This window comes from Panthera pardus, unplaced genomic scaffold, assembly GCF_024362965.1.
Source record: "Panthera pardus isolate Hobbes unplaced genomic scaffold, ASM2436296v1 HiC_scaffold_1, whole genome shotgun sequence".
Taxonomy (NCBI): domain Eukaryota; kingdom Metazoa; phylum Chordata; class Mammalia; order Carnivora; family Felidae; genus Panthera; species Panthera pardus.
Genome location: NW_026526654.1, coordinates 33,457,919 through 33,481,419, shown reverse-complemented (window position 1 = coordinate 33,481,419; position 23,501 = coordinate 33,457,919).

Genomic DNA, 23,501 nt, shown 5'->3' with positions numbered 1-23,501 from the left:
GGAAAGATATTTGAACTATAAAGCAATTTCCTCCTCTGTAAATGGGGACAATAAGGTTATTCATTTCATAAGACCATTGTTATGATTAAATTAAAACTATACTAAAGGATTAAAGTATTATCTCAGTTTGTGGCACATTAGGTTTAATATATTTTAGTAGTATTAAATGGTTATTGTATTGTGGCACTCAGTGCTTTGTATACAATATTATATGTGCTGAAATCCATTGTAATTTATACAACATCTCTTTGTGATAGTTGTAAGGTACTATATCTGCCAGAGCTTATGTAAATGGCTACCCAAGCTATATGATATAAAACTGTAGGCAGTATCACTTACATAGATTACAAATGGATGGCACTCTCTCAAGTACTATAATGCTTTGGTACCTGAACCTAGTCAGCTTACAATGGAATAAAGCCCATAACACCCCAACTCAGGACCATATCTTGTCTCCAAGTCACTCATATCTAAAGTGACAGGTACAGTCTATCCAGAAGCTACTTTCTCATTCTTTATTGCCAAAATAATCTAGATGTAGTTAAGGCAGATGAAAATATTGTGTCCAGAAAAGATGGGCCCCTTCTAGGCCCAGAGGATAAATTATGATTGAATTAAGTAAGGTTAGCAAAACTAATAGTTTTGGCCAGCAATTGGTTTAAGGAGACGGGAAAGTTGGGTCAGTTCTGGCCAACGATAAATTAGAGATGTGAGGCTGGATGGACCTAGGGAAAAAGATTTCCACTGTAACTAAAACAATGTGTAGGGAGACACTCCCCTTCCTTTGTTTGGCTGCAATCACATACACGAGGGTGGACTGCAGGTGAAGTTTTAATTTTAACTATGATATAACAAGCCTATGGATAAAAGAAGAAATTCTAGGACCAGCAAAAAGGAAATGTGTGAAAGCCAAGAGATCTTGAATGAAAGTATTAAGAATTAGTAGCATCTACTTCCCACTTTCTTGTCATGTGCAATTTTGTTTGGGATTTCTATTGACTGTAAGTAAAAACCTCCTGATACATTTAATTAATCAGTTTTATCTGATTTTCCTTTATGCCATAGGATTTCACAAGTCAAGTTTAAATTCTCATTTTGTTCTATTCTACAATTCTGCTTAGAGTCAACAAATTCTCCAGTCCTCTTCTTCTGGACCCTTTGATTTTTTTTTTTTTTTTTTTTTTTTTTTTACTACTACAGATTTGCAGTGTAAAAAGCAAAGAACTTTTAAACAGTTATACACATTTTTATCTCTATCTTACCTCTAGTTTATTTCCTCATCTAAGAAATGATGACAGTATACGCCTCAGAGGTTATTGTGGACTGTCCAACATAATAATCACAGACATATTTTAAGTCTTTAGTAAATTGTCTCCTTGCTTTCTATTTGGTGAAAATAGATTAGCTTAAAAAGCTTTTTAAAAATTGTATATACTCAGATAAATCTTGACTAAAGAGCTTTCCTAAAATACAAGCATTAGAAGTAAACAGATCTTGGGGTGCCTGGATGGCTCTGTCAGTTAAGTGTCCACCTTCAGCTCAGTTCATGATCTCACGGTTGGTGAGTTCAAGCCCCGTGTCAGGCTCTGTGCTGACAGCTTGGAACCTGGAGCCTGCTTAGGATTCTGTGTCTCCCTCTCTCTCTGCCTCTCCCCTGCTTGCACAGTCTCTCTATCTCTCTCTCTCAAAAATAAATTAACATTATTTTTTTTTAAAAAATAAGTAAACAGATCTTTTATGTTATACATAACTTAACAAATGCCAAAATTATCTGACATGTCCACAGTAAATGTGTAGTACGTTATATGGTTCAGTCATTTGAAGGTACAGAAATTCAAAGGCAACAAATATTTACAAGTTGTGAGCACATTATGATATAAAAAAATTAAATTATATATCTAAAGTGATAAAAATTTGATAATGCTTCCTCAGTTCCAGGGAAATTTCGTTATTTGTCAGAAAATAACAAACTTACCCTAGTGAAACATTTTACTCTGGTCTTCACCTGGGGGGATATATTGGCTGATAACATTTTCTCACTCACAATTGATCTCTCTCTCTTCTTCTCTGTCTGTGTGAGTCTCTTTGACTTTTTTGTATAAGAATGAACAAAATTAGAGATTCCTGGGTGGCTATGTTGGTTGAGCATCCAACTTTGGCTCAGGTCATTATCTTATGGTTTATGAGTCCAAGCCCCTTATCAGGCTCTGGGCTATCAGCCCAGAGCCTGGAGCCTGCTTCAGATTGTGTGTTTCCCTCCCACTCTGCTCCTCCCCTCCTCATGCTCTGTCTCTTTCTGGCTCTCAGCAATAAATAAATGTTAAATTTTTTTAAAAAATGAACAAAATCTATGAGATTTTCTTATAGCAGAAAAATAATACTATGTTTATAGTAAAAGCTTTTTCAATATTGGCAATATAGTGATGTATTGAGAAAGCAATTCAACTGACTGTATGAAGCCTGTTTCCTATTCCAGGCATTCTTTATTTCCCCCAAAAGACGTAGGGAAGAATACATAAGACAGGGTATGACATTTATAGAGTGTGTACTATGAAGCAGGCATTTTACTTGGTGTACAGTGTAGCACATCTTGTTATAAGCCTCATTTATCAACTCAGTTGAATGATCTGATATTATTTCACTTTTACATGTGGGGTTTGAGGTTCAGAGAGACATACAGAATGATGACGTGAATATGTGGCACAGTTTATTAAATACAACTTTTGACAATATGAAAATTCCTTCTCTTTTTATTTCAATCTCCCAATACTAAGACATTCCATATTTCTACTTTTTCACAGATATCTCATAAAATGTATAATATAGAAGTATACCTCAGATATATTGGAAGTTCAGTTCCAGACTAATGCAATAAAGTGAATATTGCAATAAAGTGAGTCAAATGAATTTTTTTGGTTTCCTAGTGCATATAAAAGTTATGTTCATACTATACTATAGTCTATGAAGTGTGCAATAGTATTATGTCTGAAAAACAATGTATATACTTTAGTTTATAAATACTTCATTGCTGAGAGCCTGGTTGGCTCAGTCTACAAAGCATGCAACTCTTGATCTTGTGGTTGTGAATTCAAGCCATAAATGTTACTTAAATATGCATAAATCTTAATTTAAAAATTACTTAATTGCTAAAACCATCATCATCTGCACTTGCAGGGAGTCATAATCTTTTAACTGATGGAGGGTCTTGCCTTGATGTAATGGTTGATGATCAGGGTGGTGGTTGCTGAACCATAGGTGTTGGTTGCAATTTCTCAAAATAATACAGCAATGAAGTTTGTTGACTCTTCTTTTCATGAATGACTTCTCTATGGCATGCAATGTTGTTTAAATGGATAGCATTTTATCCATAGTAGAACTTCTTTCAAAATTGGACTCAATGTGCTCAAGCTCTGTTGCTGCTTTATCAACTAAGTTATGTAACATTCTAAATCCTTTGTTGCCATTTCAACAATCTTCACAGAATCTTCACTAGGGTTAGGTTCCATCTCAAGAAACCACTTTCTTTGTTCACTCTTAAAAAGCAACTCCTCATCTGTTCAAGTTTTATTGTGGGATGGCAAAAATTCAGTCACATTATCAGACTATACTTCTAATTCTACCTTTCTTGCTATTTTCACCACATCTGCATTTATTTCCTCCACTGAAGTCTTCAGTCCTTCAAAGTCATGCACAAAGGTAGGGGTGAATCAACTTCTTCCAAACTCCTGTGAAGTTGATATTTTGATCTCTTTCCATGAATCACAATGTTCTTAATGGCATCTAGAATGGTGAATCATTTCCACTGACTGCCCAAATCCATCATAAGAATCACTATGGCTATAGTGAGCCATATGCAATAAAGCAAAGTTCCATAAAATGAGGTATGCCTTCACAGTTCCAGACTTCAAGCTGTATTACAAAGCTGTAATCATGAAGACAGTATGGTAATGGCACAAAACCAGACACATAGATCAATGGAACAGAATAGAGAACCTAGAAATGGACCCACAAATGTATGGCCAACTAATTTTTTACAAAGCAAGAAAGAGTATCCAATGGAATAAAGACAGTATTTTCAGCAAATGGTTTTGGGAAAACTGGACAGCAACATGCAGAAGAATGAAACTAGGCCACTTTCTTACACCATACACAAAAATAAACTCAAAATCGATGAAAGACCTAAATGTAAGACAGGAAACCATCAAAATCCTAGAGGAGAAAACAGGCAACAACCTCTTTGAATTTGGCCACAACAACCTCTTACTAGACACGCTTCTGGAAGGAAGGAAGACAACAGCAAAAATGGACTATTGTGACCTCATTGAGATAAAAAATTCTGCACAGTGAAGGAAATAATCAACAAAACTAAAAGGCAACTGACAGAATGGGAGAAAATATTTGCAAATGATATATCATATAAAGCTTTAGTATACAAAATCTATAAAGAATTTATTAAACTCAACACCCAAAAAACAAACAATCCAGTGACACTTTTCTGAAGAAGACATCCGGATGACTAACAAACACATGAAAAGATGTTCAACATCACTCATCATCAGGGAAATGCAAATCAAAACCACAATGAGATACTACCTCACATAGTCCGAATGGCTAAAATTAACAGCTCAGGAAATAACAAATGTTGGCGAAGAGCTGGAGAAAAGGGAACACTTCTGCACTGTTGGTGGGAATGCAAACCACTCTTGAGTGATGCAACCACTATGGAGAAAAGTATGAAGGTTGCTCAAAAAATTAAAAATAGAGCTACCCTATGACCTAGCAATTTCACTGCTAGGTATTTACCCAATGGATACAAAAATGCTGATTCAAAGGGGGTCATACATCCCCAATGTTAATAGCAGTGGTATTGATAATAGTCAAATTATGGAACAAGCCCAAATGTCCAGCGACTGATAAATGGATAAAGAAGATGTGGTATGGGTATACAATGGAATACTACTCACCAATAAAAAATAATGAGATCTTGCCATTTACAACAACATGGATGGAACTAGAATGTATTATGCTAAGTGAAATAAGTGAGTTAGAGAAAGACTAATGTCATATGATTTTATTCATATGTGGAATTTAAGAAACAAAACAGATGAACATAAGGGAAGGGAAGAAAAAGTAAGATAAAAACAGAGAGGGAGGCAAACCATAAGAGATGCTTAAATGCAGAGAACAAACTGAGGGCTCCTAGAGGGGCATTGGGTGGGAGGATGGGTTAAATGGGTAAAGGGTATTGTGGGGGGCACTTGTTGGGATGAGCACTGGGTGTTATATTTAGTGATGAATCACAAAATTCTACTCCTGAAAGCATCATTACATCATATGTTAACTGTCCTGGATTTAAAGAAAATAAAAAAAAAATAGGTATCAAAAAATAAATAAATAAAAATAAAAACAATAAAATGAGGCATGCATGTATTATAATTTAACTGCAGACACCTAAATGGTATACCAAACATTATATTTTCAGGTAATTCACCTTCAAATGGCCCTTGTTTTTTTCTAATAAGTTTGATGTAGTATATTAATAACATTGTGTATTTACGTTGTGCTTGGAATTCACATTCCACTTTCATGTGGCTCATTTTATTTATTCCCTTTACTAATTATGATACAAAAATTATTGCCATTTTATGTACGAAGAAACTGAGGTTCAGAAAGAAAATGTTTTGATGTTAAATTCACTTATTAAATGTGACCTTTCTTGCCTGGACAGAAATAAGTTAATAGCTCATTGATGCTTCTAGACCATTTAACATATATATTATAGCACTGTAAAATATAATACTATAGCATAGCACACTAATAATATTATTCCAACAAAAATATATTCACTGGGTAGATATTCTGTGCCAGACCATATGCAAAACTTTTATTGTGCTATTTAATCTTCACAGCAATCCTATGAGTTTAATCCCATTATTACTATCATCATTCTCATTATTATTGTCAATATTATGATCATGAATGTGGGTTCAGTAAATTGTCTCAAAAGCCAATTAGTAGCAGAGCTTGGATTCAAGCATAGCATTTGAATCTAGAATATCCAAGTTCGTAAATATTCTATTTTATCACACTTTATCATCTTTATAGTACATTATTAAATATTTAAATGCAAAGAAATACGTTTTCCATATGCATGTTTTTAGTACCTAGCCAATTGCTTACATTTTGGCAAATTTTATTAAATGTTGTAAAATAAAATCTGTAGGGTACCAGGGGGACTCAGTTGGTTAAGAATCCAACCCTTAATTTCGGCTCAGGTCATGATCTCACAGTTTGTAAGATCAAGCCCTGTGCTGGGCTCTGTGTTGACAGCATGGAACCTGCTTGGGATTTTCTCTCTCTTCCTCTCTCTCTGTCCCTCCCTTACTCACGCTCTGTCTCTCAGTATAAATAAACATTAAAAATTAAAAAAAATAAAATCTGTAACTACATATTTTAGTAAGCTTTGCAATGCATTGAAATTTACCAGGTAATTAAATTCAGTTGTGACAAGAGTATAAGCCCCATGGAGTAGGAATTTTATTTGCCCTACTTACTGTATCCCACAAGTTCAGAACAGTGCATCACACTTGGCGGTCATTCATTTAATAATCATTGAAAAGGTGGTTATATTTTACTATAATAGAGTGAATATAAGGAGGCAATACAGAGTGATATTGAAAGCATGGAGCAGAAGGAAAAATTAGATTAGGAGAAGAAAAAAGCTAGAGCAGAGAAGAGAGTGATGCAAGCTGGAAACTACTTACAACACTGGAGATGTTGGCCTTGTGAGTCCTTGCTAAGTTCATCTTCTGTTCAGAGGTTTTCAAAAAGTATGAAGTAATGAGATCATAGGGTGATAATCCAGACGGCAGAAACCATGACAACAGAAGAGCAATAAAATGGAACTTTTTGCTGAAATAAAATAAGTTTTCAGTAGTTGTGGGTACCAGGAATAGGTGTTAAGGTGATGTGGATTTTCAAATTTCTCATTGATATTATGAAATTTAATCATTTTGCATTTGGTAAAACATGCTGTGTGCATGTTTTCTTTATTTAAAAGTTTTAGTAAAATTGTGTTGCAAAATTACTTATTACAGATTTGAGGTATTTCGAAAGCTGGGAAAGAATAGAAACATAGGTATGAATAATAGCAGAAATGCATTCATAAAAAAATAGCTTATTATTCTTAAAAAGAAATAAGCCACATAAACATGGACTGTATGATAAATTCCTGACACATATTTGCTTCCAATTAACATAGATTTATCAAATAGGGCAAGATACCACTTTAAAGTGTATTGTTTTCAAATTGAAATGTATCATTTTACCATTCTTCTGATTTTGAAAAAATATAAACAACCTTTGGTAAGGATTTTCTAAATATAAAAAACAGATAATAACACTAAATTGTTTGATTAGCTACTATTATTACTAAGGAGATTTTGCTTTACAATTCACCGTATCTGTCATATAATGTGAATTGCTAAAACTGGAAAACTAAAAAGTCAAAATAGAGGATGAATAAGATGCCAGGGTTTTGTTAAATTAATTTTGACACTTTAATAAAAAAAATAAATAGAATTTGAAATAGGAGGGAAATATCCCCGATCATGGTATCTTTTCACTTTTGAAACTTCATTATAATTTTGAAACTATAGTCATCACAGTAAAATACAGATTCAATAATAGAGCAATATTCTTTTTATCTGCTAGATTCAAATCATATGATTCCATATTTTCTATGATACTTTTAGTTGATTTTAAAAACACATAATGACATCAATAGAAAATTTTAAAACTGTATATACATAATATACATAAATGTATATATTTAATATGTACACATAATAGATAATAAAACATAAAACTGAAAAAGCACAAAGTAATAAAAAATCTAGGCTTATTTTGGTCTTCAGTTCCTTATTATCTTCCTATATTTGAACTGTTTATAGTTTATCTCCTAACTAATAATTATTTTTAAATGAATTCATTTTAATTCAATTAATCAATCAATTGAAATTCCAAAAACTAACATAGCTTCAGAATTCAGATTATGTAGAGTACATTGACAGTCATAATCATTAACGGTGGAGGGCATATGTATTGTCTCAGCTAGTGAGGCTGACTTTTTAAATACTTCTTTTCCCAAAAAGAAATCAATGCAACCAAAACACTGTTGGCATGTGTGAGACATGCATAGGCATTGGATATAACTTATAAAATGGTCATATATTTGGAACCCAGTATTTGAAACCCATTATATGACAGAGTAGCTGCCCAGTGGCCTGAAAATATGATGAAATATTTGATACCTGGAAAGTCTTGCAAAATGCTCCGAGTCTCACTTGTTAAATTTCTACCACATTCTTTTTACCATACAGAAATAAAACACCCCTGAATGAAACAAAGTTCCTATGGGAAAGACCTTAGTAGCAGTATATTAAAATAAAAGATAAATTGCATCTTGATGAGTGCTATAAAAAGTGTATGAGGAACTGAGGGACAGATAAATTAATTACCCAAGTTTTTACAAAAACATCTTCAATCTTACTGAAGAAATAATAGAAATCAAAGGAATATTAGAAATCAGACATGTTTGGATAAGAAGGCACATGCTCTATTATCCATTGATGTAAGTTAGTTTAAAGAAGAATCTGGGGTGCCTGGGTAGTTCGGTTGGTTAAGCGTCCAACTTCGGCTCAGGTCATGATCCAACAGTTCATGAGTTTGAGCCCCGCGTCGGGCTCTGTGCTCATAGCTTAGAGCCTGGAGCCTGTTTCAGATTCTGTGTCTCCCTCTCTCTCTCTGCCCATCCCCACTCATGCTCTGTCTCTGTCTTGAAAATGAATAAAACATTAAAAAATTAAAAAAAAATAAAGAAGAATCTTAGAGGAAATATTAATAGATAAAACAAGAGTTTTATCCACCCCTCTTTTTCTAGTAGCTTTTAACAAATAATTTCATATATAGATAGAGTAGAGGTAAATGTGGATGCTCACAGATTTGAGTAAATCAATGGAAGACACTGATTTTGAATTAACTTAGTCACCAAAGCAGAAAGAATTCATTTAATTTAATATTTTATTTTCTGTTAATTAGATAATTTATCATAACATAAAGTTGACAGAGATTAAAAAAAACTGTACTATATTGCATAGTGAAGTTTTGTAGTTTTATGTTGAATTATCCAGTTATGTAACATCATTAGGAAGATCCAAAATGTTCCCAGAAAGAAATTTTAAAAATTTTTCCAATAAAAGCCATGAGAATACATAAAAGTTATGTGATAGTCTTTTGAAATACTTATGATTGGAGAGGTGATATTGGTGTCAGAGTCCAGCTCTCTGAAGCCCACATCTAGTTTATATTCTACACTAGAAAAAAAAATACTTTTGCCATCTTTCATAGATGGTTGATTGCATCATGGTTAAAAATTATTTGTACATTCTTAGTTATTGGGAAAAAAAGCCCAATATTACTGTTGCATTAAATTACTTAACATTAAGATCTTTTGTTGTTATTATTGCATGTTACTAAAAACTTGCAATCAATAACACGTTGAATAAATTATATGCCTGTATATTTTTATAGTCCATAACATAAAATGAAGTACTTGAAAGCAGGAAACCTTTAGTAGCTAACTGAGTAGATTAAAGAAATAATTCAAGAAATGGGGCGCCTGGGTGGCTCAGTCGGTTGAACGTCCGACTTCGGCTCAGGTCACTATCTCGCGGTCCGTGAGTTCGAGCCCCACATCAGGTTCTGTGCTGACTGCTCAGAGCCTGGAGCCTGTTTCACATTCTGTGTCTCCCTCTCTCTCTGACCCTCCCCCATTCATGCTCGGTCTCTCTCTGTCTCAAAAATAAACGTTAAAAAAAATTTTAAAGAAATAATTCAAGAAATAATCAAGCAATTGAAGAAATAATTTAAATAATTAAGGGGAAAGTTACATGTATATACACTACTCACAAATACAATGCATCTTTGGTTTCTGGTGTAGTACAAAGATTATGAATAATTTCATGAATTTATGGAAAACACTGATAAATGAAAGCTTCCTTTATCATACATAATTTATTATGTTTGTAGACAACATACTTTCAAAAATTATTTAATTAATCAACTACATGTCCCAAATCAAGTATGTTATGGCTTTGTTGATTTTGAATTTATGAGGTGAGAATATCAATAGTAGTTTTTAATTCTTTGTGTATATACTAGAAAATTGTGGGGTTTTGAGTCAGACCTAATTTGGAGTATTGGTATTGTTCATTCTCTTGTAAACTTGAGTTATTTAACCAACATTTCCTGGTCTTTAAATTTAAAAATGTCATCATATGCATTTCAGAATTGTGATGAAATTTAAATTAGACAACATACAAAAAAATCTCCTGAATAAATATTCCTATGTAACTTTCTATTTCTTTTTTTTCTAAATTTTTTAGAGAGACAGAGACAGCATGAAATTTGGGGAGAGGGGGAGAGGAGCAGAGGGAGAGAGAGAGAGCGAGAGAGAGAGAGAGAGAGAGAGAGAGAGAGAGAATCTTAAGCAGGCTCCACACTCAGCATGGAAACCCACCTGGGGCTCGATCTCATGACAGAGAGATCATGACTTGAACTGAAATCAAGAGTCTGACACGTAACCAACTGAGCCACCCAGGTGCCCATATAACTTTTTCTCTCTATTCCAAGAGTAATAGGATTGGAATTATGATGGAAAGCATAACAGTGAAACTTTTGTTTTCTAAGGGAAGAAGTAATGCAGAAATTTATGTATAATAGAAAGTATTACATTCATATCTAAATATACTCTCTTTATGACAAATTTATATAATAGTTAAATTAAATAGTTATGGCATTTTGACATCATAATTCAGCTACTATCTCTATCATTTAGGTATAATAGAACCTTGAGAAAATCACACACCCTCAATTAGAGAGGGTGAAAAATCAGATAGCAACACCTGTCTTACAGTATAATATATATATATAAAAAACTTATTTAATGTGTCATAAAATAATCATATGAAATTACTTCCTAAATTTAAGAATATTTAATGAAGATAGTTTGTTATTCAATTATCTTTATCCTAAAATAATTGAATTTAAATGATAATATTAGTGGTTTTTAATTAACAATTATATATCTATATCTATTAATAAGTATATATATCAGTATTGGAAATGGTATCAATATAGTATACTCTCTCATAGGAAAATCATACACAATTTAGTTCTCTGTAAACTTTTGTCATAACTAAAAAGATAGACTTTTTTAAGTTTATCATTGACTAGTAAATTCCTCCACTAAAATATACCTGTTTTATATTTCTTATTAAGAAAGGATTCCTGAGATATAAGTGGTATATGTCTGTCAAAAATTTTATAGATCTCTTTATCAGTATACTAAACACACATTTATATTAAACTTTAGATTAAAAATTCATCAAAAATTCTACAAAATACTAATATATTTTATGTTTCAGAAATTAAGCTAATTATAAATTAAAAATTTTGGACTAAAATTCATGGAATGCAAGTAAATGCTTTCAGTCCTATATACATGGGTTTCTTTCTTTCTTTCTTTCTTTCTTTCTTTCTTTCTTTCTTTCTTTCCTTTCTTTCTTTTTTTACCAGAAGAATTATCATAATTAAATACTAGGTAATGTACTTGATCAAAGAATAATTATGTATATAACTTATACTCTAGACTTATCTTAACTAGATATAGCTGATAAGCAATTAAAAATATATATATTATCTTTTGTGAGTTAAATTTAGAGAAAAATACTTCTTTCTTTAAACCTATGGGAAAATACTATGTGATAAGTTATGAGCTAAGATAGCTATGTAAAACACAGCTTATAAGTGTCAGGATAATGAACCAACCAGTTAACGAAAATGTAGTTTCAAATCATGCCTATATTATTTCATTCTATTACATGAAGTAGTTTCCAGGTCACTGAGGCAACATACAACAAAAACACTATTTAGTTGCTCTATATTATAATGCCATTCTGATAACAAAATTTCATTCAATAATTGAATAATCAAAAAGTGCCTTATGAACACTGCAGGAAATACATAGATGAGTAACACATGCTTTCTCAACTTCAAGGTGTTCATTTGTGAGATAACTACTACCCAAACCTATTCTATTGCAGAGCAGAATTAAGCAATTGTAAGAGACATATAAAGCATCTATACATCAGCACAAAAATGGAAGCAATTAATTTACCTTGAAGCAAAATCAGGCTGCCAGTTTCAAGGTTAAGAGTTTCGTTATGAAATGATTTAAAGAAAAACATGGTAAATCTAGCTAATCTCAGTAAAATTACCATTAGTGGAGAGTGCTCTTAGAACATGATCCAAGTTATACACTGGTCTTTAACTTCATGAATGCTGTGACTATTTTTCTTTTTTTCCAGGGGTTTTCATGTAAACTTGAAGAAGCTCCAAGTACTACGAATCTGATGCCATTTTATTTATTTTATTTTTTTAAATTTAATATGAAATTTATTGTCAAATTGGTTTCCATACAACACCCAGTGCTCCTCCCAACAGGTGTCCTCCTCAATGCCCATCACCCACTTTCCCCTCCCTCCCATCCCCCATCAACCCTCAGTTTATCCTCAGTTTTTAAGAGTCTCTTATGGTTTGACTCCCTCCCTCTCTAACTTTTCTTTTCCTTCCCCTCCCCCATGGTCTTCTGTTAAGTTTCTCAAGATCCACATAAGAGTGAAAACATATGGTATCTGTCTTTCTCTGTATGACTTATTTCACTTAGCATAACACTCTCCAGTTCCATCCACGTTGCTACAAAAGGCCATATTTCATTCTTTCTCATTGCCAAGTAGTATTCCATCGTGTATATAAACCACAATTTCTTTATCCATTCATCAGTTGATGGACATTTAGGCTTTTTCCATTATTTGGCTATTGTTGAAAGTGCTGCTATAAACATCGGGGTACAAGTGTCCCTATGCATCAGCACTCCTGTATCGCTTGGGTAAATTCCTAGCAGTGCTATTGCTGGGTCATAGGGTAGATCTATTTTTAATTTTTTGAGGAACCTCCACCCTGTTTTCCAGAGTGGCCACACCAGTTTGCATTCCCACCAACAGTGCAAGAGGGTTCCCGTTTCTCCACATCCTCTCCAGCATCTATAGTCTCCTGATTTGTTTATTTTAGCCACTCTGACTGGCGTGAGGTGGTATCTCAGTGTGGTTTGGATTTGTATTTCCCTGATGAGGAGTGACGTTGAGCATCTTTTCATGTGCCTCGTGGCCATCTGGATTTCTTCTTTAGAGAAGCAAGGGAATTAAAAGCAAAAATGACCTATTGGGACCTCATGAAGATAAAAAGCTTCTGTACTGCAAAGGAAACAATCAACAAAACTAGAAGGCAACCAACAGAATGGGAAAAGATATTTACAAATGACATATGAGACAAAGGGCTAGTTTCCAAAATCTATAAAGAACTCACCAAACCCCATGCCCGAAAAACAAATAATCCAGTGAAGAAATGGGCAGAAAACCTGATGCCATTTAAATCAAAATTTACTAATATTTCATAAAAATATGTACAGTAATAAAATCTTTTCCCCTACCAGCTGATCACATACTTTCCATCTTTCATCTAGCTGCTAAAATGATGAGATGAAATTATATCACAGATATACTAGACTTAGCGATAATTCTATTCACTTTCTCTGATCTTTTCATTTCCTATTTTTCCCTCACTGTTCCTATTCCTGTTTGGAACAATGGCAGTGTCCTGTGTAAAAAGTCTGTTTAGTAAAATTTTGGAAAGAGAGTTTTCATATTTTTGCTGGATGGCATATCTTGTCAGTGAGTTGAACTAAGTTTCTACCTCCATTCTACACACACACACACACACACACACACACACACAGATGTCAGCTCAAATGTTAGAAAAATAGTTTAGATATTTCTTTAACTAACTTGAAACCGAGAGAGGGAAATAACTAACCAGGGCAGAAGACAAAAAATAAATTTAAATTCAGATAGAAGAGATACAGGTGAAACCCTCATAGTTATTAGATAACAAATGAGAGCTGATGGAGCTCCGATACCTGCAGGAAGCAGAGTCAAACTCCTATTGTTGCACGGTTTCTTTCAGCGAAGTCACCATCATTATAGCCTGTCCGTAAATCGCTCCCTGCCATCTTTTTTCACCCACACCATTTAGTAATCCACCACATTGTATTCCTAATACTTACCAAATGTTCCTGAATCCTACGGCCTCCTCTTCACCCATTAGATCAGTATTTTTCTTCCATTATTTCAATAACATCCAAATTTGTCTTCTTTCAAGTTGGCTTCCTTCTACAGGATTCCCTGCTGGACCATCATAATTATATTCGTAAAACATAAGTCTTTGCATTTCATGGCTCTCCATTAACCATCAAATAAGTCTCATGACTTTTAATAGACAATAACAACATTCACAATCTCATCCTTTCTTACTTCTCCAGATTTCTTACATTACTCTTCTTCCATTTTGTTCCCATCTTTGTCTATATATTATAATTTTTCAAAAATCTTCCTCTTCTGTCTGTGTTGTATACATGCACATTTCCACTACCATTAGAATGTTTTATCTTGTGTACACTTGTCTCCATATACTTTAAGATTCCTCAAGATTTCTGTGCTTATTTGGAGCCCTTCCTCCTTACACAATCAACTTCTCCTTACTGCCTCTGGATGTATCCTTCCATTGTTTCTCCACTATGGTATTCACACCATTAAGGAACTTACAAAGTGGAATCATAGGTGCCTTGTTTTATGATTTTATTTTCCACTTTATTACTGTATCTACTAATGCAGTATACATACACCACTGATGTTTGATGAATGCGGATGAACTGTGTTGTTGTGAGCTGTACTGGAAAAGAAAATTCTTTAAGATCAGGAATTCATATATTCTCTCTGGGCCTCAGTTTACTAAGCAGTTAATTATAGGAGATTGAACGAACTGATCTTTAAGGCCCTTGTATGGCCTTTAAAATGGCCTATGAATTCCTCCAAGATCTGATCACTTCTCTGACCTTATTCTCTATTATCTCTCCAATTGTTTCAGCTATAGTCTCTTTTCTGTTTCCCAAATACATCAGACATGCATCCCACTTAGGGAAATTATAATATCTGCTTTTTCAGGCCTATATACTCTCCCTCATTATCCCCATGGCTAACTCCTCATTTCCTTCAAGACTTCAATTTAAGTTATTATAAAATTAATATGTTTTCTAAATAATGTAGAGAACAGAGTATCAATAATAAAGATCCTAGGTTTTTTTTAAGTTTATTTATTTATTTTGAGTGGGAGAGAGAAAGAGAGTACATGGGAGGGACAGAGAGAGACAGAGAGAGAGGGAGAGAGAACCCCAAGCAAACTCTGCACTGTCAGCACAGAACCCGATGCGGGGCTCAAATTCATGAACCATGAGATCATGACCTGAGCCGAAATCAAGAGTTGGATGCTTAAATGACTGAGCCACCCAGGCGCCCCTAAAGATCTTAGTTTTGTTTTCCTTTTTCCTATATCAGCTTTCTCTTTATAACACCATTTTATTTACTATTTATTATGTTTATTGATTATTCTCTAACATTTCCTTTTGGAATGTCAACTCCTGGAGGGCAGAAATCTTTGTACAAGAGTGTATTTTAGGTGCATAGAAAATTTTTGATCACATCAGTAATTACTTGTTGACTACATGAATACAGGTAATATTTATTTCTATGGATAAAAACCTTAGTTCAAAATCACTGCTTTCAAATAATCTTTATATATTCTTGCTCTTATATCTATCTTTGCTTAACTTGTCTACTTAGAAGTCTGTTTCTTCTTTTAAAAAAAGTGTTTCCTCTAAATTCTAAACATGTCTTAGCTATTCATTAAATCTGTAAAATCTGTCTCAAATCCATTTTAGAATGAGAAAATTTGACTTCTCTTGTTAGTTAGAAGTGATTTCTCCCCACACAATACTACTGGAGCACTGATTGGTATCACTTTCTTATTTTTTAATAAATATAATACTAATTGTTACTTTGAAAGATTATTAATTATTTTACCAACTAATTTATAACTTTCCATGAGTAATTTATGCATATATATGTGTTGCATTGTATGTATATACACATAATTTGTACTTTTCTGTTTTCCACAATTAAATCACGAAATAGACATTAACTATATGAAAATGACTTTATGAATTATATAAAAATAATAAATGATATACACCACTTAATTAATCCATAAGGAAGTGCTCTTTTTAATTATTTTTGTAGTTTTTTTAGTTGCCAAATAAAAATGTGTGATTTTGGTTTCTCTCTATGGGATGGAAAGAAAAAGAAAATCATTTCTTTAAATGAGTTTGATATAATTAGGATACTGCTAATTATATTGTATTTTAATAGCTACCAATCAAGGATCCACTAAAGCTCAGTAAGTTCATGTGGAAGGTTAATGGCTAGAGAAATTAATTCGATTTATTTCCTAATTCAAATTGGAAAGCCACATGAAGTTTTCCTGTCCTCTGCTGACTGAGGGGCAAATGCTCCAGTAACAATTCTTATAGTATATTAATGATACAATGAAATGAGAGTATTCTATTTTATCTCCAAATTACAGTTAGATACTTCCATGTTTAACAATCATAATAACATTTAAAAATAAAAATAATTCTAATCACACTCACATACAGCATTTTATTAAAATAGAGCACTCCATTGTCTTAAAAGAGGTATGTGCCTCACATGTTGTCTATTTACTTCCCCAATTAAAAAAAAAAAGTCCTGCATTCTCTTCAGATAGAAGTTAAAAATAATGTCTTTTATATATTTATTAGATTTAGTTCCAAAGAATGAGCTAATCTGGTTTACATATTATCTTATTTATTCCCCTTAAAATTATATAAATTATTATACAAGTTATAAAAATTATTACTCAAATCCTCATATTTCTACATGGAGTAAGTACTATTATGAGGGTACAATTATGAATGCAGTGAGAATAGGTATAAGATGGCTCTGGTGATTAGTTCCACTTTTTCAAAAGAGAAAAGGGTAATTTAGAGGGAAAAGTTTAATAATGTATTCAAATACAGAAGTCCAACGAGACAAAATCAGCACTTGAACCCAAATCAATACCTAAATCAGATGAAGACAATTATCTCGAATCCTTACAATAGCTTTCCATCTCAGACTAACTGTCAAAGGCTTTTTAGGTATACACAATCTACCTTCATGTCTATTTTTTTTCTCTACTCCTTACATAACATTCTTCCTTTTATTTTATCTTCTAGAACACAATTGAATTCTTGTTCTTCCTAAAAAATATGTAGACAGAGTCTTTACCAAGGCTCTGCCTTCAAACACTGATGTTTTCCTTCCTGATATCTTCTAAACCTTTAATCAAATGTCACTTTCACAGTGGCAACCCATGTAACTCTACATTTAGTACTTCTTTCCTTGATTTATGTTTCTCTATAGCACATATCACCATCTGACCAAATATGTGTTTGACCCATTAATTTGTTTGTTGACTATGTCATATATCTGCAACATAATATACATGAGATTTGGAAGGTTTATGAGTTTTTTTCTCATGTAATTTCTTGGCTTAGAAAAGTATTTGGAACAAAGCGATACTCAAAAAGTGTTTCTTGGCTGAAACTGCCCAGTATTGTCAAATTGTCTCCCAAAGTAGTTGCTCAATATGTTAATGTCCACTCTATGAATGTTCTGGTTTTCACACCACAATTCCCTATGTTTTGCCTTATAAAACTTGGTTTGTTTTGGAAATTGGCAAGTAGAAACATTTATCTCATTATTACTATAAACTATAATTCATTAAATTATGAGATGTGTTGAGCGCATTGCCATTTTGTCTCTCTTTTGCTGGTAGCCTGTTGATTTATTTTGCCCATTGTAGATCAACTGTTGTTCCTTTTATTATTGATTTTTAATAATTCTAATATATTTCGGAAATTGGTATTTGGGCTATGGGCTTGTTATTCATATTCTTTCATTTCTATTTATTCTTTAGCTTTGCACATTACTTTAAATTATGCTGTCAATTTTATATATTTTGCTTTCTCTTTTTTCTTATTTATGATATTCTGAGTTACGTGACCTGTTTAAAAAAACAAAAAATAGGGGCACCTGGCTGGCTCAGTCAGTCTGTTAAGTGCCTGACTTCAGATCAGGTCATGATCTCATGGTTCGTGGTTTTGAGCCCCGCATCAGGCTCTGACGGCTCGGAGCCTGAAGCCTGCTTTGGATTCTGTGTTTCCCTCTCTCTCTGCCCATGCTCTCTCTCTCTGCTCATGCTCTGTCTTTCTCCCTCTCTCTCAAAAATAAATCATAAATATTTTTTAAAAAGTAAAAAAAAATCCTTTAGAGTTAAATCTTAAGTGAGAGAGGAAAAAGCTTATTTGAAAATAAACACAAATAGATTGTCCTGAACTATATTAGGTTAACTTCACAATTAGGGTAAGCACAAGAACCAAAGGCAATTTGTAAAGAAGTGACCATATTACCTCTTCACTAGAGAATAAATGTCCTGATACATACAGGTCTATTTTTTTTTTAATTTTCTTGGATCTTAGTTTGTTTTTTTTTTAATAATTTGCTGTATTGTTCATACTAATACATCCACTATATTCCTTTCTTGTGTGCTTTTGTGTAAAATAATTACATAAAATGTGTATCATTTATACGTGCATTTATTTGAATATTATAGATTAGACACAGATGTATCAGGAAATTTAAATCATTTTAATATATCATTGGAATTTAAAATATGGACATTTTACAAAAATGCCTAACCTGCTTTTGTGTTTTGCAAGGCTTTGGACTGCTTGTCTATAGGGTTAAATGGAATCTTCTGTTCTACCCCACCTTTTGACAATATGAGCATTTTTGGAGACTACCATGGATATTGGAGGGGGAAAATCCTAGGTTGAACATCTCTGTAAATTCATACATTTAATATCAGAGACCTGTCCAGGAGTTTTTGTTTTGTAGAGTAAGTATAAGCATCACATTTATATAGGTGAAATAAAAGGTTTCAACTGATTCAATAATTTATCCAATATGACAATGTGCACAGCTTTTACGTAGTAACATGGGATTTGAACTGCTGCCTCATAATTAAAAAAAATTCCTTGTATTATTACACGTTATTTAGGCTAAAATCCATTAAAACACACTGACCTAATTCTAGTATTTGAGTAAACAAGAGATTCCTTTTCTCTCATCTACATCAGAAATTTAAAATTTGAGACCTATAAGATCACAAGGAAGCAGCCACGCAAAAATTGCATTTAAGCTTTCCAAACACAATGGGAAGAAAGGATATTAGATCTGAGAGAGAATGAATTTGACATAATGAAGCGAAAGAAGACTAGTGAGGCAAGAGAGGAGCAAATGGGATATAGGGAGGCATCAGAGAGAAGGCGATTACAAGAGAAGAGAGTAGACAGAAGCCAGATCTTGCAGTCATTACTTTTTAGTTTATTCATTTGCTTTTTTATTTAAGTGGTTTACAGCTATAAACACACTTGATCATTTTATTTTTTATGAGAACCGCAGCAATACAAATCTAATAGAATCACCAAAGGCGGTGGACTAGAGTGAAATAGACAGTCTATGAAAATATCCTATAGTTTTATATTTGATTCAACATAATAATAAAAGCAGATGAATGCTATATATTTGATAAATGTCTTCCTTAAATTCCGTTTATATTATCATTTGGGGTATAATAAATGAGTAAATGTATCCATTTATTATTAGCATGTTATTAAAGCTGCTTGAGGATTTTAAAAATATTTATTCCAGACAGCAGTAGGAATAGAGAGTAATAATTTATATAACAGGAAATTTTATGGATATTAATCTGATAAATTGTATTGCTTTGCTATAGCACTCTGAATTTTGTGATTTAAGAATACGAGACTTTTATTATGAAAGATAACTTACTATCACTTAGTGACTTTGTATAAGTTCTTAATTTCAGTTCTAATTTAAATGACTCCATTGTCCTATTACACTGGGGAGGGGGAAATAAATGAGTCACCTTGCTTCAAAATGTGAGGAAGTGTCATCTTTGATATTATTAGTCCCTGCATTGTGTTAGGCAAGCTGATTTTATGTGCTGGAGCAAAACCCATGGCTCATAAACTCAACAGAGGTGAGTGAGTTATGATGGTCTTGGAAATACGTTAATGAAATCCTGCAAACATCAGTATGGTACATTAGTCTTCATCACATTTGGCTTTATTAAACACACAGATAGATGGGAGGCTGTCATGTATGCCAATTGTTTTGCTTTTTCAAAATGACCTGAGGAAATATAAAGTTTTTCTCTTTTTTTCTCAGCCATTTTAACATCATGTGTAAATGATAAAATTTCATAGTTTGGTGATTTAAAGAAAGAGACCGTTTAGGATTTTGTCATCATGATGATTTAATATTCATCAACAATCTATAATACATTGAACACCACACAAAAAAAGGACACTGCAAAGACACAGTCTCTGCCCTTAATTTATGTTTGCTTATTTTCTCTAAAGACTAGAAAAAATATTGTTTGCTTCAGGGTACATGGTTTGAAAGCTGAACTTTTCCATCAGAACCAGTGGGGCTTACACCACAGGAAGGCATTTTAAAACAAAATAGACATTAAAATGAAAGTTATGCCAACTAATAATAAAAATTCAAATGCTGAACTCATTGAAGAAAAAAAATTGCTAATGACTGTTCAGTTTTGAGTTCAAATTAAAAACACAATTTATAATCAGAATTTCTTTTTTCTTTTTTTCTTTTTAAATTTTTTTTTAATGTTTATTTATTCTTGAGAGATAGAGAGAGACAGAGCACGAGCAAGGGAGGGGCAGAGAGAGAGGGAGACACAGAATGTGAAGCAGGCTCAAGGCTGTGAGCTGTCAGCATAGACCCCAACGCAGGTCTTGAACCCACTGACCACGAGATCATGACCTGAGTCGAAGTCAGACGCTTAACCGACTGACCCACCCACGCACCCCAAGATTTATTTTTTCTACTTTGGGGTAATATATAATATGTCATGCAATCACTTTCGATTTTGAAACTGAAAGGTAGCAGTCACTTTCAACAGGTGATGAAATATATACCTTAAAATGTTATATCAACTGTATTCTGAATGCATACTTGAGCCCTGGGACATTCCTTTAATATATTTTTTATACTACTGTTAAAGTATCTCAAACACCAAATTCATCTCATCCTTCTTTTCAAACACAGTTTTCACATATTTCCAACGTATATTTCCTCTCTTGCAGCCACATTAAAAAAAAATATGTGTGTGTGTATATATATATATATATATGTATATATTATATAATATATATTTATATTATATAGTGTATATATACACATGTATATATTATATAATATATATATTTATATTATATAGTGTATATATACACATGTATATATTATATAATATATATATTTATATTATATAATACATCTAATCTGCTTCTAATATCATCCTACTCTGTAATATATATGTAATATCATTCTTTGTTTGCTTATCTTTATTTACTTCCCTTATCATGGCAAAGTAAAGATTATGTTACACAGCACAGCATTATACAAGTTCTCCAGGGAAAACTTTCCTTTGTTTCAGTTGCTGCTGTTCAATTTTTGTGATGATAATGATTATTACAATTATTATTCTTAAATTTTGGTATCTCTATTCCTGGCCACAATATAATGCTGTACATTGTCTAAGCACTCAGTGTCATTAGCTGGCTATATAAATATACACTATTTATCTATAGATACAAATTTGTATAATACATACTACATGAATATATGTATATGCATATACATGTACATGTATAAATTATGACTTTATAATATCCACAAATCCAGAATCATGTCATATTCCACAAGACCAACTATAAAATCAAATTTGAGATGTGGAATCTTATAAGACAAAATAATGCAAGTTTTACAATTACACCTCTGAAGAAAACTTAGGTATATGTATGAAAATGTACCCCTATGGTGCTAGACAAGGATATGAGAAACACACTTTTCTATATGCTAAACTTATAAATATGAGTGCATTTACCAGAGATTTTGAATTTGGTGTGCTGCCACAAACGTAGTTGTAATTGATTTCTCAGTAAGAGTTGATCATAACCTGACTCAGTGGGATTCTACAGAAAATGAAGTTGAAATTCCAAAAATTCCTTGTCGAAATGGAAAGGTAAAATCCCAAGTGTATTGAACATAGGAATGTTGTAAGGGAATCTTATACTGCTTGCTGTGCTCCTCTACCATTTAGACATATTCCCTGATGAGGTAAAAACAAAAACAAAACAATCATTTTAGAAGGCACTGAGAAATGCTTCAGTGAGGAGAGAGCAAGCATAAAAATATTCTTTGGGCTGTTTTCTAAGAACCAGAGATATGGGTGGTAAATACTGTTAATGAGACATGCTATCTGATTTCAGTGTGAATGGTAAGATGACTGGTGTGTCAGAATTCTAGTATTAGTTCCAGACTGCCAGAGGTAACCCTCACAGTTCCTGGGCAGAATAGAATGATCTGCAAAAGTACTTTGTGGTAACTAGCGTTGGATCCACAAATATAAGTGGGTGCAAGTCATATAATTATACAATTAGGATTGTGTAATTAAAAGAGAAAAACACACCCACAGATCTGGTAAAAAGTGCCCTAATTTGAGTCACTACAATACAAAAGCTCTACCCTGGATTCATTTTCTAGTCATACTCTATAGGGATCCCATACAGTATCCTTGAGTAAAAAGTACAATATGACACTACATACACCTGTTATAAGTCATCATTATAACTTTTCCTAACAGATATATGCCATCTGCCAAAGTAATTCTGTACTTGATAAATTAAGTTAATGAAAATTTTCATATATAATTGTATAATTTTCCTGTTTTATATTCAATTTTATAACTCAGAATGGCACTGTTGTCATGGTGGTGGCTTACCAATTTGAGGTTACAAATATGTTTGCTCATGTCTGTCTTACTTATCAGTCCTTTATTAAGTAATAGAAATCTAGTCAGTATTCCACATTTAATATTCCCTTTGGAGCTCCTACAAGACCCAAGGGCAGTTTTTTCAGCACTGTCAATCATATGACCAGAAGAGGTAAGTCTAATTTAAGGTTGCCATGCAGGTCCTCTGGCTTAAAATCACTCACCAGGTTGGCGAATAACTACTCTGAGCCTAATACATTTTTTTGCAAGGTTTCCAATACCAATCAAAGGCAGCAATCTTCTTGCACAGTAATTGTTTTTGTTGTCTCATACTGATGAAATATTGAATCAATTCCTCAATGTTTTCCCCTCTTCCTAGCTTCATCTCAACTGATAATAGCATAAAGATAAGTAATTATGGCGTGACAATTTCCAAAAGCTACTGTCATCTCAAACACCATCATCAG